We start from the raw sequence: 15,441 nt of genomic DNA on the forward strand, positions 1-15,441 counted from the left end.
TGGATAACATGGCTGCGTACATTGGGTATGGAAATAGTGGATCCTTTATTTAAAATGAAAAAATTTAGCTACATAATTAATAAAATTAACAACACTTCTTTTTAAATGAATTGATGAAATGCATTTTTGTTGAGGTATAATTGACATACAACATTAGATTTGTTTTGGGTGCCCAAAAATCATACTTCAATATTTGTACGTACTGTGAAATGTAATGACCCTTCTCGTAGAAAGTTCAATCTACAGAGATAAGACTGAAGTCCTGTCAGCTACCTTCTTCAACCATAACGGCTCCAAAGTAACTGCTATCACTTTATCAATTTTGACTCCATCTATCTATGTACACATCCATGCATATATATATGTGCATGGGCACGTATATGTCTTTAGAAAAAAATTACATGTGTATGGTCAATTCTGCTCAAATGTGACATCTGCATTCTTAAAATCACTGGGCCATGCAAAATAGCACAATAAAAACAAGACTTCTGGGAAAAATAGGGCTAAGGGCAATATTCAAAAACCTCAGTGACACATAAAAAGCAGGAACCTAATAATAATAGAACATTTTATACAGTACATGGTTAAGAAATATATAGACGGCACCATAAATAGGGCACTTGACTTTGGAAAAGTCTTGAACTTCTTTTGTGGAAGTCGCATCAGAAGGGTTGCAGCTTGTGGAGTCTTATGAAGCGGTTGAAAGAGATTTGTCTGAAATCAGACAATTGTAAAGCAGGTGTGGAGGGGTGCGGCTTTGCTCGCAGCACACCCTGATGCAGCTGGTACGTGTTGGAGGGGTGTTTGGTGTATTCCTGTGTGGGCAGTTCAGCTGGGTGCAATTTTCTGCAATGACCCAGTGTTTTTTGTGGATGAAATCATGCATGAGCAAACACAAAATTTGGTTATGCTCAGATTGTTCCCAAATATATCAATCACATTGGAACAAATTTACGTTTTCAAAACAAACAAAACTGACTCCACACACATACACAAACCAAAAGAAAAAAAAAGATACTTAAAAAAATGATACTTCTCTGGTATATGCCTTAGTATTCTTGCATAATAAGTAGATGCATACTGCCTGCAGAAGTCTGAAGCTAATTTTTTTTTTTATTTTGCTTAACAATATTCCTAAGAGACTTTTCTGTGTTAGTGATGCAGACCTGAGCTCTATAGCGTTCCACTGCATGAACACACTCCATGTGGTCCTTCTCTTCTGGATGGACCTGGATATTGTTTCTACTTGCTCATTATCACCTCTGTAAGTAGATTTGCTGGGTCCCCCAGGGACTGTACACTTTATATCTTTTTTTCCTTAGAGATTTATATCTTTCATTATTAAGTGTATTTTGGTAAAATGTACATAACAAAAGTTACCACTTTAACTACATTTTAAGGATACAGTATGGTTCAGTGGCATTAAGTACATTCACATTGTTGCACAGCCTTCCATCTCCAGAGCTGAAACTCTGTAGTCATTGAACAACTGCTTGAGTTCAAATCCTGGCCCATCACCTATTGCTGTGTGCCTTTGGGTACTATCTACGCCTCTCTAAGCTTCAGTTTCTTTGTCTGTAAATTGATGTACACAGGGGCACCTGTGTGGCTCAATGGTTGAGCCTCTACCTTTGGCTCAGGTCATGATCCTGGGGTCCTGGGATTCAGTCCTGCATCGGGCTCCCTGCAGGAACCTATGTCTCCCTTGGCCTATGTCTTTGCTTTACTCTGTCTCTCATGAATAAATAAATAAAATCTTTAACAATAACAACAAAAAAGTAAAGAAAATAAACATACACAGCTCCTGGATTTGGGCTGGGGATTGCATAAAGTGACACACATAATGAGCACACTGCAGGCTCTTAATAAGCAGCTTTTATTATCATGGGAAACTGACCGTGTGCCCTTTTATGGTCTGCTCTGATTTATCTGACACCCAGGTCCTGGGAATGGGGATGCTACATAGCATGGCTTGCTGGGACCCAGAGCTGAGAGATGGTGGAGAGTCTGCAAAGCTTCCTGGTGGACGAAACGTTCACCACCCACACTACTCTCACAGCTCATACTTTAGAAGGAAAGTTCTGGGCCCCTCCCTGTTCGCCTCGTGCCTCTTGAGGCTCTTGGGAGTGACCCATTTTCAGCCTCCGTCACTGCCAGCTTGCCCGCTGGGGCTGCCAGTGGCGGTGTGCACAGTAGCAGGTGCACTGAGGTCATGGAGCAGATGGCAGTAAGTTTCAGTTGAGAGCTGCCAGGCTCCATTGGAACCAGTGACCCGGAGGCAAATGCATGTGCATCACCCTTTCTCCCCCTTCGGTCTGGAACCCTGGGACCCTGACCCTTTCCAATGCCCCTTCAGGCTTTACCCCAGGGGGCCTGAGTATCCTTTCAGGGTTCCTGGGTGCCAGAGAGCAGGAAGGAAAGCCACATTGTCGCGGGCAGCAGGCACATCCCAGCCCCACAGCTCCCGGCCCCACCCTTTCACAGGAAGCTCAGAGCCCCTTGATCGCTTCATCTCATTAATCTGATGCTACTATCCTTGCTGGGGGTTGGGTGGGGATCATTATCCCATTTTATAGATGGAGAAATAGAGGCAGGAGGAAGGTGGCTCAGGGACCCATATGCCTGTGTGTCAAAAGGAATTTATGTGGCCACGTCTAAATACACCGCTGAGGGGGGTGGGGCATAGGAATGCTTAGCTGCGTTCAATCAGATATAAACAACAACAAAAACATTATTCTTAGAACATACTTCGAGAGGTAGAAGCCTTTTTCCACCTCGTGGTATCACAGCACTGCAGGGTTCTGTTCCACGGACGTCTCAGAGCATCTGCAGGAAGCCGGGATCCTCTGCAACCAGATAATGTCTTGCTCTTGACTTTGTCTCTGGGGCCTAAAGCAGCACGGGGCACATTCTAGGCACTCTGAAAATACCGAATGATTGAAAGAATGGATCTCAAAAGCCATGGCCATGTATCTCTAGCTTGATGCAATAAAAAAAAAAAAGATATTTATATTTTCATGAGACACACAGAGAGGCAGAGACACAGGCAGAGGGAGAATCACGCTCCCCATGGGGAGCTTGATGTGGGACTTGATCCCAGGACCCCGGGGTCATGACCTGAGCCAAAGGCAGGTGCTCAACCAGAGTCACCCAGGTATGCCAGCTTGATGCAATTTAAACACTGGAAATTATGAGAGAAAGAGAAAGAAGCGCTTTCTCAGGCTCTTAATCTTAAGGAAGTTAACTGTGCCCATCCTCCAGGTGGGAAAACTGAGTTATGGTTCCCAACAGATGGGCGGTTTCACGCAAGATCTGAGGTGGCTCAACTCTTGACATAGAATGCCCCCGGTAGACTTGGCACAGCCTGGGGACCAGTTGATGGGGGGGGGGAGGGGGGTTGGTAGCAGAGGGCGGTCAGAGCTGGAAGGAAGGCCCAGTATTGCCTGAATTTACACAAAGACACACCTTCTTTTCACCCTCCTGCTGACATGCTGTCTCCCTGAGCACTGGTAAGAGCCTCTCCACCCGGTGTCCTTGGGAAAGATGTGCCAGGTCTCCGCTGCGGCTGGAAACCAGAGCTTCTCAGAGAAACAAAGGAGGCCAATCCAGTAGAGACAGCAGGAGTGGAGGAAGGGACAGAAGGACAGACTTCTGAGGGGTGATGGTTCTTCTCTTTCTGGATGTCTGCTGCCTGCCTAGGAATCTTCACTGGTCGGGAAGACGGTGTGAGGAAAACCTCAGAAGCTGTGGAATGTGCCAGAAGGAGCTCCAGACCCAACATCTGGATTCTGGCTCTGGCGCATCCCGCCATCGCCTAACCACCCTGGGCCTCTGTGTTTTGCCCTGTGGGTCGAGACCGGGACAAGAGCACGGAAACTTCAGGGACGTTCCTGCGACAGTAGGGTAGCTACCTCCCCGGGGAAGTGCTCGGCATAGGAGGTACACAAGTCCTGCTGGCGCAGAGGAGTCTGGATGCCGCCGGGAGCTGGGGCCTTCAGGCCTGAGGACCATGAGGTTTCCTTCAGAGTGCCGTGCGAGGTGCTTTTCTGAGCACTACCCCCGATGAAGGCCCAGCGAGCCAGCACCCCGAGACTAATGATAGTGCCAATGAATCACAGCTTGGCTTTGCAGCCCTACTTTCATGGAGAGGGATCCCCAGGCCTCCTCCGGCCACCGGCTAAGGCCGCGGGACCTGACCCACCTGCACCCTAATAGCGCTCCTTCTTTTATAGACTACCTTTCATCCCAGCATCAGCCAGAGCTTAATCACCGGGATCTCTGCCCCAGGCTCCACCCCAGCCCGACATTTAGTGGCCTCATTATTAACCTTGACATTTTCCATCCTAGGGGACAGACGATGACACCAGAGGGGTTGGGGGACACAAGGCAGACCCAAAGTCTAGCCCCTGGATCAGCTCCTTCTGATGCCCAGGCTGCTGGTCCATTTTGTAGGTACCCCTCCTGGGAGGTGGAGAGGGGGCGGCTGCCTCTGATTTTATACATACAGGATTTTTATACATAAGCATGATTGCTGAAGGTTTTGGTTTTGGTTTGTTTTTATTTATTTATTTTTAAAGATTTCATTTATTTATCTGAGAGAGAGAGAGAGAGATGGAGCATTAGCTGGGGGGAGCAGCAGAGGGAGAGGGAGAAGCAGACTCTCCGCTGAGCAGGGAGCCTGATGTGCGGCTTGATCCCAGGACCTCGAGATCATGACCTGAGCCAAAAGCAGACGCTTAATCCACTGAGCCACCCAGGCGCCCTTGGTTTTGTTTTTAGAGATTGAAATAGCTTACTTAATTGCTTACCTGTTGATTCATCTTCTTTCCTTGGTAGATTAAAATTCTATGGGATTGGGGACTCCGTTTGTCTTATTCACCTCTGTATTTCTGACATCTGCCAGTGTGACCAGCACACCGCAGGCATTTAAAGAGCTCCTGGATTCGTGAAGGAATAAATGCAATACACACCTTACTATGGACTGTGCTGTTGCCCATGGGGAGCCTCGAAGGAGCAGAAGGCATCCGAGACACAGGGTTGGAAGGATGAAGAGTTCTCAGCCAGAAGCCTGCATCCTGGGCGCAGCATACAGCATCCCCAGAGACATGAAGGAAGATCCAAAAGTGGGTGGAGTTTAGCAGATGTGAGAAGGTCCCAGCATTGGGCAGGAGGGAACAAGCACTAGGAGATGTGGTTCGAAATCTCTGTAAGGCCCAGGTTCTTCAGTGGGGAGCTTGGAGTGTGCTTTGGAGGTGACATGAAATGGCATTGCCACATTTGAACTTGAGCAACACCTCGTGGGCTGGAGTGGTGTGGGTCCTTGGGGCTCCTGGCAGTGGCCCCGGAGAGAGGTGCTGAGGCTCTGGGTCCAAGGCACTGGATTTGGGAAGGGGGTTGGTGGGCAGGGGGCAGGGGTGGATCTATTTCTGGAACTCACTAGGTGTCTCCTACCTTTGTATAACCCTCATCATTCCATGTAAGTGGGGACCCACGCTAGTGTGATCTCAAGAGCTCTGATCTCAGGAGCCACTTGCTCACAACCATCTCTTTCCCCCTTCTATATGGGATTGCGAACGATGGTTGGTGATTTTTCCAAATTCCATTACCTTTCAAAAAAAGATCTTGTGTGTGTGTGTGTGTGTGTGTGTGTGTGTGTGTGTTCTTGTCAGGTACTTCATCCATTAGTACTGAGTGAAAAGTAAGATTTCTTTTTTATCTACCATTTTTGGGAGCTGAGCTCCAAGGCCATGGGACAATGGCCACCTTCTCACCATGTGCCGGAAAGAGATGGGATTCCTGAGTTCTGGCTTCACCTCTGCTGGATGCAAGCAGATTCAGATCCCCTCCCTGGGCCTCAGTTTTTCCATCTATATATAACAGGCCATCACTCAGTCTCCAAAGTGTATTCTGGGGAATGGTTATTCTGATAGCTATTCCATTAGAAAGAAAGGAAAAGGGTTGTTGGTCTATGTGGGGGACACAGTGCATCCCGTGTTTTCCTACTGAAGATGGTCAAAGAGCATCAGTGTATTAGAGGCTCCCAGAAACCCTGTAGCCAAGCAACCTTGTTTAATTTTGTTTATGTCACTGTTTCCCTAGCAGTGAGACAGACAGAGCTCAGTGATGACAGAACTCTGAAATCCTACAGAGCTCGGGCTTTGGTTGTGTCTAGAATGTTCCTTCAGTTTGAACAAGCTGAGGTCCCACGAGCAGTTGGTCTAAGCTCCTGTTGGTTCTCTTTTGCCTGAGTTTTCCACAGGGAACAGACTGGCCTTGAGGCTCTGTCTCTCCCCAAACCCCAAGAATTCACTGCCAACCATCCACATATCCATGCATCCATTTAATACATCTAGGCATCCATCACTTACCCATCCATTTCTCTAACACAAGACTGAACTAGGCACTAGGTATATGGGATGAACATCTAGGGCCAAGAAGGAAGGTGAGGTTACTTCATATATCCCCATTCCAGAATCTCTTGGTTTCTCTCTCAAATCTCAAATATGAGTGTTCTTATCAACCCAAATCCTTTCGGGATAAAAATAAGAGATGGGGTTCCAATATGGAACATCCATATTATCCCCATATTCTCTCACATTTGATAACAACTTCCCTTTCGCAAACCCCTAAGAATGGGGGCTGTTATGTGAAAAATGCTTCCGTGGTGATCAAATTTGGAATCAAAGATAATCCAACACAGGTTTTTGTTTGTTTTTTGCGTGTAGGCCTTTTCAGAGCCTCGATGTATTAATGTTTAATATGAATCTCTACAAAGGGAGACGTCAGGAATGCAAAGTTGATGATACAGAATTTTCCTCCTTCACAGAGTATCAGGAGGTGCTAGTTAAATGGATGTCCATTTCCAGAAACTCTGTCTTCCCAGGATTGTTTAGATCTCTAGTGCCTATTTCTTGTGTTTTTACCCTTCCTCATCCACCAGGAAGAAACTCTGCTGAGAGCAGAGACCAGCCTTATAATCCTGTTTTGTTTTCTTCCAGGGCTCTTTGTTCACAAAGCCACTTATTTGGTGGGCTCTGCTCAGGACTAGTTATTTTTTCACTGCATTGTACATTTCTTGTTTTGTTTTTATTTATTTATTATTTTTTTGCTACTCCACATCTAAATCTCTTTCTTATTTGGGAAAAATTCCAAAGTAGGAGAGACTCAGTCCCCATCACCATCTACACAAGTCTTCTTCATTCCCTAGAAGCTAGGATTTGGCCAAGTGATTACTGCCATGCTCATTAGACATTCCTGCCCAGGACAGGCATTTTGGAACAACACTGACACTATCTAGTACTTATGCCAGAGGGCAGGGGCAGTGATGCTGTGACATTTTGACTCAGCTATTGTTCTATTGAAGCACTGCTTGGGATTTTAACCTCCCAGACTCCCTCACATCTTACTCAGTGTCCTTGCAGATTCTATGAGCGATCTGGCATTCCCAAACAAGTATTTTCTGCTTCCGTTGGAAGTTAGTTGTTTGGAACCAAGAATACTGACCGCTCTGTCGAACCCATGTATCCATCCACATATCCATCCATCCATTTAGAACGTCTATCCATCCATCACTTACCCCTCCATCCCTCTAACATTAACACCAAATTAGGCACTAGGCATAGGCAAAGCAGCAGGAAATAGCAAAACCAATGCCATATTCAAATCTGGGAATCTGAGGGGAGTTTCACAAAGGAACAACAAATAAGAATATAGTCAGTGTTGAGGAAAAGGAATGGTACAGTATCCCAGGACTGGAACTATTACCACCACTAGGCTTAGGGGATGAGGGGAGGAAGCAATTTTTACAATCTGGAGACTGTGTGGGGAGTCCTCTTGATAGCAACTGTGGGCTTAGGTAGAGGGACATAGTCAACTGGGTTGACTGGTTGGAGGGGGGGCAGGAGGATAAATACCTTGTCAGCACACTCCTTCCTCTCTCTGATCTCCTACCAGTACAAGAGAAAATATTGAGTTAGCTTATATAGGTTAGCCTTCCAGGCACAGAGCAGGATGGAGAAGGGTCCAGAGTGGATCTGGAGGGCCAAATGGAAGACTCCCAGGTCAGTGTGAGGAGGATCATGTCACTCCTCTGTTCAATTCTTTCTCGTAGAGTCTCTGAGCTATCTGGTATCCCATTTATTTTCTGCCTCAGTTAGGATCAGTTGTTTGCAACCAAAAATCTTGAATGTTCCGATAAACACATCCATCCATCTAGCCAACCATCCACCCATTCCAACATCCATCCATAACTATTCATCCCATCCACCCACCCATCCATTTATCATCTGTCATTCACCCATCTGTCCCATCCCATCCATCCATCCATCCATCCATCCATCCATCTCCTGTGGATTTCTACTACACTCAGATTAAAAGCCAAATTACTGAGGGGGGCACTTGACGGGATGAGCACTGGGTGTTATACTATATATTGTATTGGCAAATTGAACTCCAATAAAAAATATATACAAAAAAAGGGCAAAGCCAAATTATTCATGACCTACCAGGCCTCCATGACTTGTACCACCCACCCACCCTCCCCATTACCCACCTATCTCCTCCTCTCTTAGTTTTCTCTACTCCAGCCACACTGGCCTCCATGCTCTGCTCTAGGTAAACTCCTGCCTCAGGACCTTTATGCATGATGTTCCTTCTCCTTGAAACACTTACATATCCACTTGGCTCTCTCCCTCTAAGTTTTTACTCACATGTCGTGTTCTCTGTCCATGTTCATCAAATGGCAAATGTTGTTTACCACTGTCACTTATTTTCTTCTTTGGTACTTTTCACTCTCTCACATTCTATATGTATGTTACCTGTCTTTCTTGTTTATTGTGTATACCACCCCCACAACCGGATTTTTGCTGTTTTGTTTATTGGCACATTCTCAGTGCTCTAAAGAATCCCTGGCACTTAGAAGATGTTGGTTACATATTTGTTGAATAGACACAGGAAGTATGGAAGCAGCTCTGTGAGAGTTTCCGACCTGCTCTTGGAGGGGAATTCAGCACAGCTGTGAGAGTTTGTGCAAACTCATTTCATCCCTAGGGTTGCCCTGGCTGGAACTCCCATAAGAGTTAATATGCTGCCCGTGCCCTTAGGAAATGTCCTGAACTTTCCATGCAAGCTGTGGACTTGGCTCTCGGGGACTTCTTGTCCTGCTTAGGAAAACCTGAGGGCAAGGGAGGGAAAAAGTGAACACTTCACACATTTCATCTTCAAAGCACTTAATAAACGCTCAAGTAATTAATTCCCCTGGCTCTCTGGGAAGTGGATTTTATGGTCTCTGCTCTGGCAGTAGGGAAAGGAGTGTGCTGAGAAGTTCCGTCATTTTCCCAGGCCCGTGGAGGGAGCCACGAGTGCTGCCAGAATTGCATTGGCATGCTCTGAGTTTCTGGCCGGGAGGCCTCCTCTTTCTCTGCTGATGTGCAGGGGGTGGAAGCAGACGGGAAGTGATGGTGCCGCCATCTTGGTTGATGGCTTTCTGCCATTTTCAGAGGACTTTGGGAGCAGGGTGCCTGAAAGCTGCAAAAACGTGGGAACCTCCCCGGACTCTCTTTCATCCTGATGTATCAGGTCTTAGCTGAGGCTTCGGTGTACTAAAAAAAAACCCAAGGACATGAGCTCATTCCCAGTGCAGGCCATGGCAAAATAGAAAGTAGCTAAAGGACTGGCTTTTGTTGTGCCTGGCTAATCAGAGTCCTGCCATAGTCCTCATTCCCCCGCTCCAGGCTGTTCCTCTTGTTCTTCAGCAACATTTACCTATCTAGAGGCTCCTGGGTGGTTCAGTGGTCGAGCATCTGCCTTTGGCTGGGTGGTGATCCCAGGGTCCTGGGATCAAGTCCTGCTCCTTGGGGAGCCTGCTTCTCCCTCTGCCTATGTCTCCATCTCTCCCTGTGTCTCTCATGAATAAATAAATAAAATATTTTTAAAAACTTACTTGTCTGATCTCCCATGCTGTCAGTGATCTACTCGCTTGGAGAAAGGCCAGCAAAGAGGATAACTACTTTACATTAATGATATTGAGGTGCACTGCAAGGAATTAACATTCTTACCAGTGAATTGGCTCCCTGCCAGTACTGCTCTATAGGCCTTGCACTGAAAGTTGGAAGACTTGAGTTTTAGGTTCTTCTACTTACTTGCCATGTATCAAGTTAGGTCTTGGTTATCCCTGTATGTTGGATAAAAATAAGGACAACAGCATATATAAATACTGGGTATCAGATGCTGTTCTATGAGCTCTAACTATATTGTCTTATTTGAACCTCACCATTCTATGAGGCAGGAATTATTTTTCTTCCAATTTTATAGGTAAGGAAATTGAGTACAGAGACATTAGATGACTGGTCTGAGTCCCAGAGGTGGCTCTAAGGGTCAGGAGTTTCAGAATCTAGGCAGTCTGGCTCCAGAGTCTGGGCTTATGACCACTAGAGTGGATGGGTTGGCTTGAACCAGTCATGGGAGAAGAATTCAATGCAAAGGAAAAATCTAGTGTCATTTGTATTGAAATAACCCTTCCAAGGGGCATCTTGTGGCTGCCATTGGCTCAGGTCATGATCCCAGGGTCCTGGGATGGAACCCTTCACTGGGCTCCCTGCTCAATGGGGAGACTGCTTCTCCCTCTCTCCCTGCCTGCCGTTCCCCCTGCTTGTTCTCTCTCACTCTCTCTCTTGAGTAAATAAATAAAATCTTAACAAAAAAAGAAATAACCCTTCCTCCAAAAACAGTGATAAAAGCTGAACGGAAAACCATGCAACAGCTATTTATTGGAATCAGAGTGCATCCACACAGAATGTGAAGGCATATGATACAAGGAGGAAGGGAAGCACCCTGAGATCTTCACCTTTCTTGCAGCCATTTCTCTAAAGACTTAGGCTGATCCATGGTGCCAGGGAATAGAAAGTGAGCACAAAGTGGCCATCTGTCTGGCAGGGCTGGGGATACAAGGGGTTGGACTCTGGGGCTTCCAAAGTGGCTGGGACTTGAGAGACATGTTGTAGCAAGGAGGGAACCACAGAGATGTGAGCCCAAAGATACATGTGCAGTTCCTCTTTGAGGTACTTGCTGACTCCCATGCTGTGGATACATGGAGCAAGACTTCCAGAAACTCAAGAGGTGGGAGCATGTAAGAGGCTGAAGATCTGAGCTTAGGGGAGCAGTAAGCATTGTATTTTGGGGAGGCAGAGGCTGGAGTTCAGTGTCTGCCATTGAAAGAGACCTTCATGAAGTAAGAGTAAGTACTACATAGTCAGGGTAAGAGCAAGGCTGCAGTAGACAGGCCTGACAAAGCCCGAACCCAGCTCTCAATAGAACCAGGGTCTTACACCTCTGATCTATCTGCCTTCAACATTCTCTGAAGGAAGCTAACACCAGCCAGGGCCTCAACCATATTTCACACACAGTGTCTGACATACAACCCCAAATTAAGAAGTATCTTAAATAATGACCAAATGACCAAAATCAAGAGGAATAAAACTCAGCCTCTCCACACATACAAACATACAGAGAGTTGAGATAATGCAGTGATCAGGATGGCAAACAAATGCGTATACCTAACATGGGGAAATCGTGCAGCAGAGACTTCATTAGTTAGTATATTTAGTAACATACTGAAATATGCTGAAGTTAAAGAGAAATGTATTAAAAAAGAATCAGAGGGAAATTATAGACCTGAAAAATAAATCTCTGAAATAATAATGGCAGAGATGGTTCTTGTAGCTGATTAGATGCAGCAGGAGAGAAGATTAGTGAATTAGAGCAAAAGCTCAGTGGAAAACAAATATGCAGGCTGGGAGCAGAGAGGGAGACTGATGAATAACAGAAGAGAGTGTAAGACACATAGTGACACAGTGAATAGATCTAAGATACATACAATTGGAATATCAGAAAAGAGACAGAATGGGGCAGAAGCAACATTTGAAGGAATACTGTATTTTCCAAAGCTGAGAAGGACATAAAGCTCCTTTGAGAAGCTCTGAAGCCAGAGCTTATGAAATACAAGAAGCCACATTACGTACACCAGAGCGAAACCCCTTTGCCTTTATCTTAAAGGCAGTCAGGAAATAAAAGCCACAGTACCTCGAAAGTGATAGCGATGAGGCTCATGGCTGATTTTTCAAGGACACAAAAGCCGACTCTGATCAAATGTTAGTGGGGATTCTCAGTGATGCACTGCAAAAGGTACCAGGCTGAGGTTGAGCTCCTCTGAGCAGCACATGCTGATAGATGAGCACTGTCTGCCATATGCATGAAAGGGAGAGTGGCTGCACCCGTGCCACCTGCTGGCTCTGGATGTGATGCCTGTTAAGAATCTTTTGCTGAGGATAACCATAGAGTCCCTACTCATTACAAATCACTTTTCTGGTACTAGAAGGAATATAGAGATTTAAATAAGCTTCCAGCTACTGGACGGAAGCAAACCCAAGAAACAGAAGTTTGGGCTATAGATAGCTTTCAGTTCATATCCTAGTAAATTCTGTTATTTACTAGCTGTGTGACCTTGAGCCTGTCCCTTTACCTGCTAGAACATCAGTTTCTTCCATTGTAAAGTAGGTTCAATGACAGTACTTAATTCACAATGCTGTTGGAGTTTTGAATGAATGAATGAATGAATGAATGAATGGAAAGCATAAAACATAATGTCTGAAACACAGTAGATCCTTAAAACCAGTAGCTGCTTTTCTTACTTTCTACACAGGGGCTGCGAGTCCCTGGCTGGCTGCTGAGTTCTGCTCATGCAAGGAACATTTTTAACCCCTCTTAATTAACAGTTGTTAAGCTCCTACTTTGTTGGAGGAAACATGTCAGGTGATGGGGATCACAAAACAGGTGCAGTTCTTGAAATGCCTAGTTCTTACCATTGAATGGACTTTGCGAATGATGAAGAGGTGTTTGAGTGTTTTCCTCTGACTCCTGGAGCTTCTTTTTTTTTTTTTTTTTTTTTTTTTTTAATTTATGATAGTCACAGAGAGAGAGAGACAGAGAGAGACAGAGACACAGGCAGAGGGAGAAGCAGGCTTCATGCATCGGGAGCCCGATGTGGGATTCAATCCCGGGTCTCCAGGATCGCGCCCTGGGCCAAAGGCAGGCGCCAAACCGCTGCGCCACCCAGGGATCCCGACTCCTGGAGCTTCTAAAGAGTCTATGGCACGTCCTGGGGGAGAGACACTCACAGGGACTGTGGCCACATGTGTCCCAAGCTTCTTTCATCCAGGATGCACTAGTGGCTCTTTTAGGATCCAGGATTCTTCATGCCTGAAACCCATTTGGGTTATCACCCAAGAGAGTTTCAGTTCATTCCTATCCCCGTCTACACCATACCTACTTCGGTTGCTTGTGCTGTCGCCGTTCACAATTTTACTTTCCACCTTACAGGTACAATATTCACTTAAGAGATTGAAGCATAGTTTCCCAAGCGTCCTGGCAAGTTTGTTGGCAAACAGAAAATTTGGTCCTGTCCTCAGAGCAGAAGGAGAAAATGCCCCGATGCTTGGTTACTTAGAGAAAGAATCCTAATATAGATAAGCAAGGGGTGGCTTTGGGTCAAATCCTGGCTCTGCTAATGGCCAAGTAACAGTTGGAAAAGTCAGTGTACTGGGCTTTGCCAGTTTTTCCTCTCTATGAAACTGGGTTAATAATGCAGTGTCATCATGAGAACTATCAAAGATGCACATTGAATGCTTAGCACAGCACGAGGCCATATTTTTGTTATTAGTCAACTTTGTACATTTGGTGACGTGGGAGTCCCTGCTTCTGGAAGGCCTTCCCCCTCATATGCTCTTACCAAAACATGTATTCACTCCTGGCCTTGTAGGGACTTGATGTAAACTACCCACTTTCCTGTGAACAGAAAATGCTAATACAATGTTTGGCCCTGAGAGCTGGTTCTGTTGAGAGTAGTAAATTTGTTGTGGTTGAGCCCCTAGAATTGTTTGGGAGGACTGAGAGGTCTTTGGGGGAACCAGTGGGGAGAGGCTGGGCAGACCTCAGAATGTAGCAATGGGAAAGATACACCAGCAATTTGCAGCATCCAGCTGAACCTGGGTAAACTCAGCTCCTGAGGGGTCAAGAGGTCAAGGAAAATGGTTCCTTGACCCTTTGGGGGCTGGGGTTAGCCTCTGTGCTTGCAACTGTTACACAAGCCCGAGATGGCCAGGTCTCCAACAAAAATTTGTGACCTCTCACTGTTCCCTTAGTGAGGATTTTTCTCTTGGAGGTGACCACACAGGTAGAGACACTTGTTCCTGGCCCCTCTGGGGCCATGTGACTGGTTCTGCCCATACAGTATGAGCAGATGTGCATCACTCCCGGGCCAAAGACTTTTTAAAAAGTAGTGGGACTTCACCATGTTCTCCTTCCCTGTGTGGTGATTGGCTGCAGAGGACTCTGAGGTCCCCAGGGGAGTGGAGGTAGACCTCCAGGGTGTAATGTGTCCTGGTCTCTGAGTCATCAGGGGGAGGAATATCCAATGGGCAGAAAAAATAAATTTCCATTGTGTTTAGTCACTAAGGTTTTTGGCTTTGTTACATAAGCCGCTAGTGTTGCTCTGATGCACCAAGTTAGGTGTCATTGAATTCAACAGCTACTTAACCCTCTTGCTCTCTGAGACTCTGGGCGTCTGGAATGGCGGTGTGAGTGCCCCCCACCCCGCCCCAAGCCCCCCATACTCCATCAGCTGTATTGTGACTGTTTAAATTGGGATGAGTAAAAATGCTGGGTACGCCAGGTGTTGGTGAAGACATGGAGAAGCCAGAATGCTCGAACGCTGCTGTAGGGAAGGTAAAGTGGTACAGCTTCTCTGCAAAACAAGCTGGAAGTTTCTCAAAGAGAAACATGCACTTATATTATGATCCAGTCATTCTGCTCCGGTCTTTATGCATGAGAGATGAAGGCATATGTGCAAACAAAGACTTGTACACGGGTGTTCACAGCAGCTTTACTACTAGTCACACACTGGACAGTGATTTTCCAGTATTCCCTGAGGCCCCGCTTTAATGTCCTTCCCACGGTTTCCATGAGATGTCCTAGAAAAACCCTTCTCTTTAGGCTGTGCTTTGCATGAAATCCTTTAGAAAAATCTTGCATCTGGCTGTTCCTCTCCATTTCCATCTTGAACTCTGACTCTAGTCCAAGCCACTGGCATTTCACAAAGACAGTGACCACAACCTCCCCTCGGGTCTTCTTGCCCTTCCATCTTTCCTCCTCTACCTTCCTTTCTCCACACAGTAGCCAGAGAAGCCTCTTTAAAAATAGGTCCAATCATATCCTTCCAGTTGCTTCCCAATATACTTAACACAAAATCCAAAGTCCTCACAGAGTCGGATAATCTGACCATTGACTCCTTGGCTCCTTCCACTCTTTCCTTGACCACTGGTTTCAGCCACTTGTCTCCTTACTGTTTCTCAAAGATGCCAGAATCCTCTCTTACTTATTGAAACCATG

General features: G+C 45.9%; 1 long non-coding RNA gene across 2 annotated transcripts in view; it reads left to right on the top strand.

Annotated features, from left to right (window-relative positions):
* Positions 1-15,441, top strand: part of LOC140594143 (uncharacterized) — a 208,436-nt gene that overhangs the window by 59,892 nt on the left and 133,103 nt on the right. The gene's annotated exons all lie outside the window — the stretch shown is intronic.

Source organism: Vulpes vulpes, chromosome 10 (assembly GCF_048418805.1).
Source record: "Vulpes vulpes isolate BD-2025 chromosome 10, VulVul3, whole genome shotgun sequence".
In the NCBI taxonomy this organism is placed as follows: Eukaryota; Metazoa; Chordata; class Mammalia; order Carnivora; family Canidae; genus Vulpes; species Vulpes vulpes.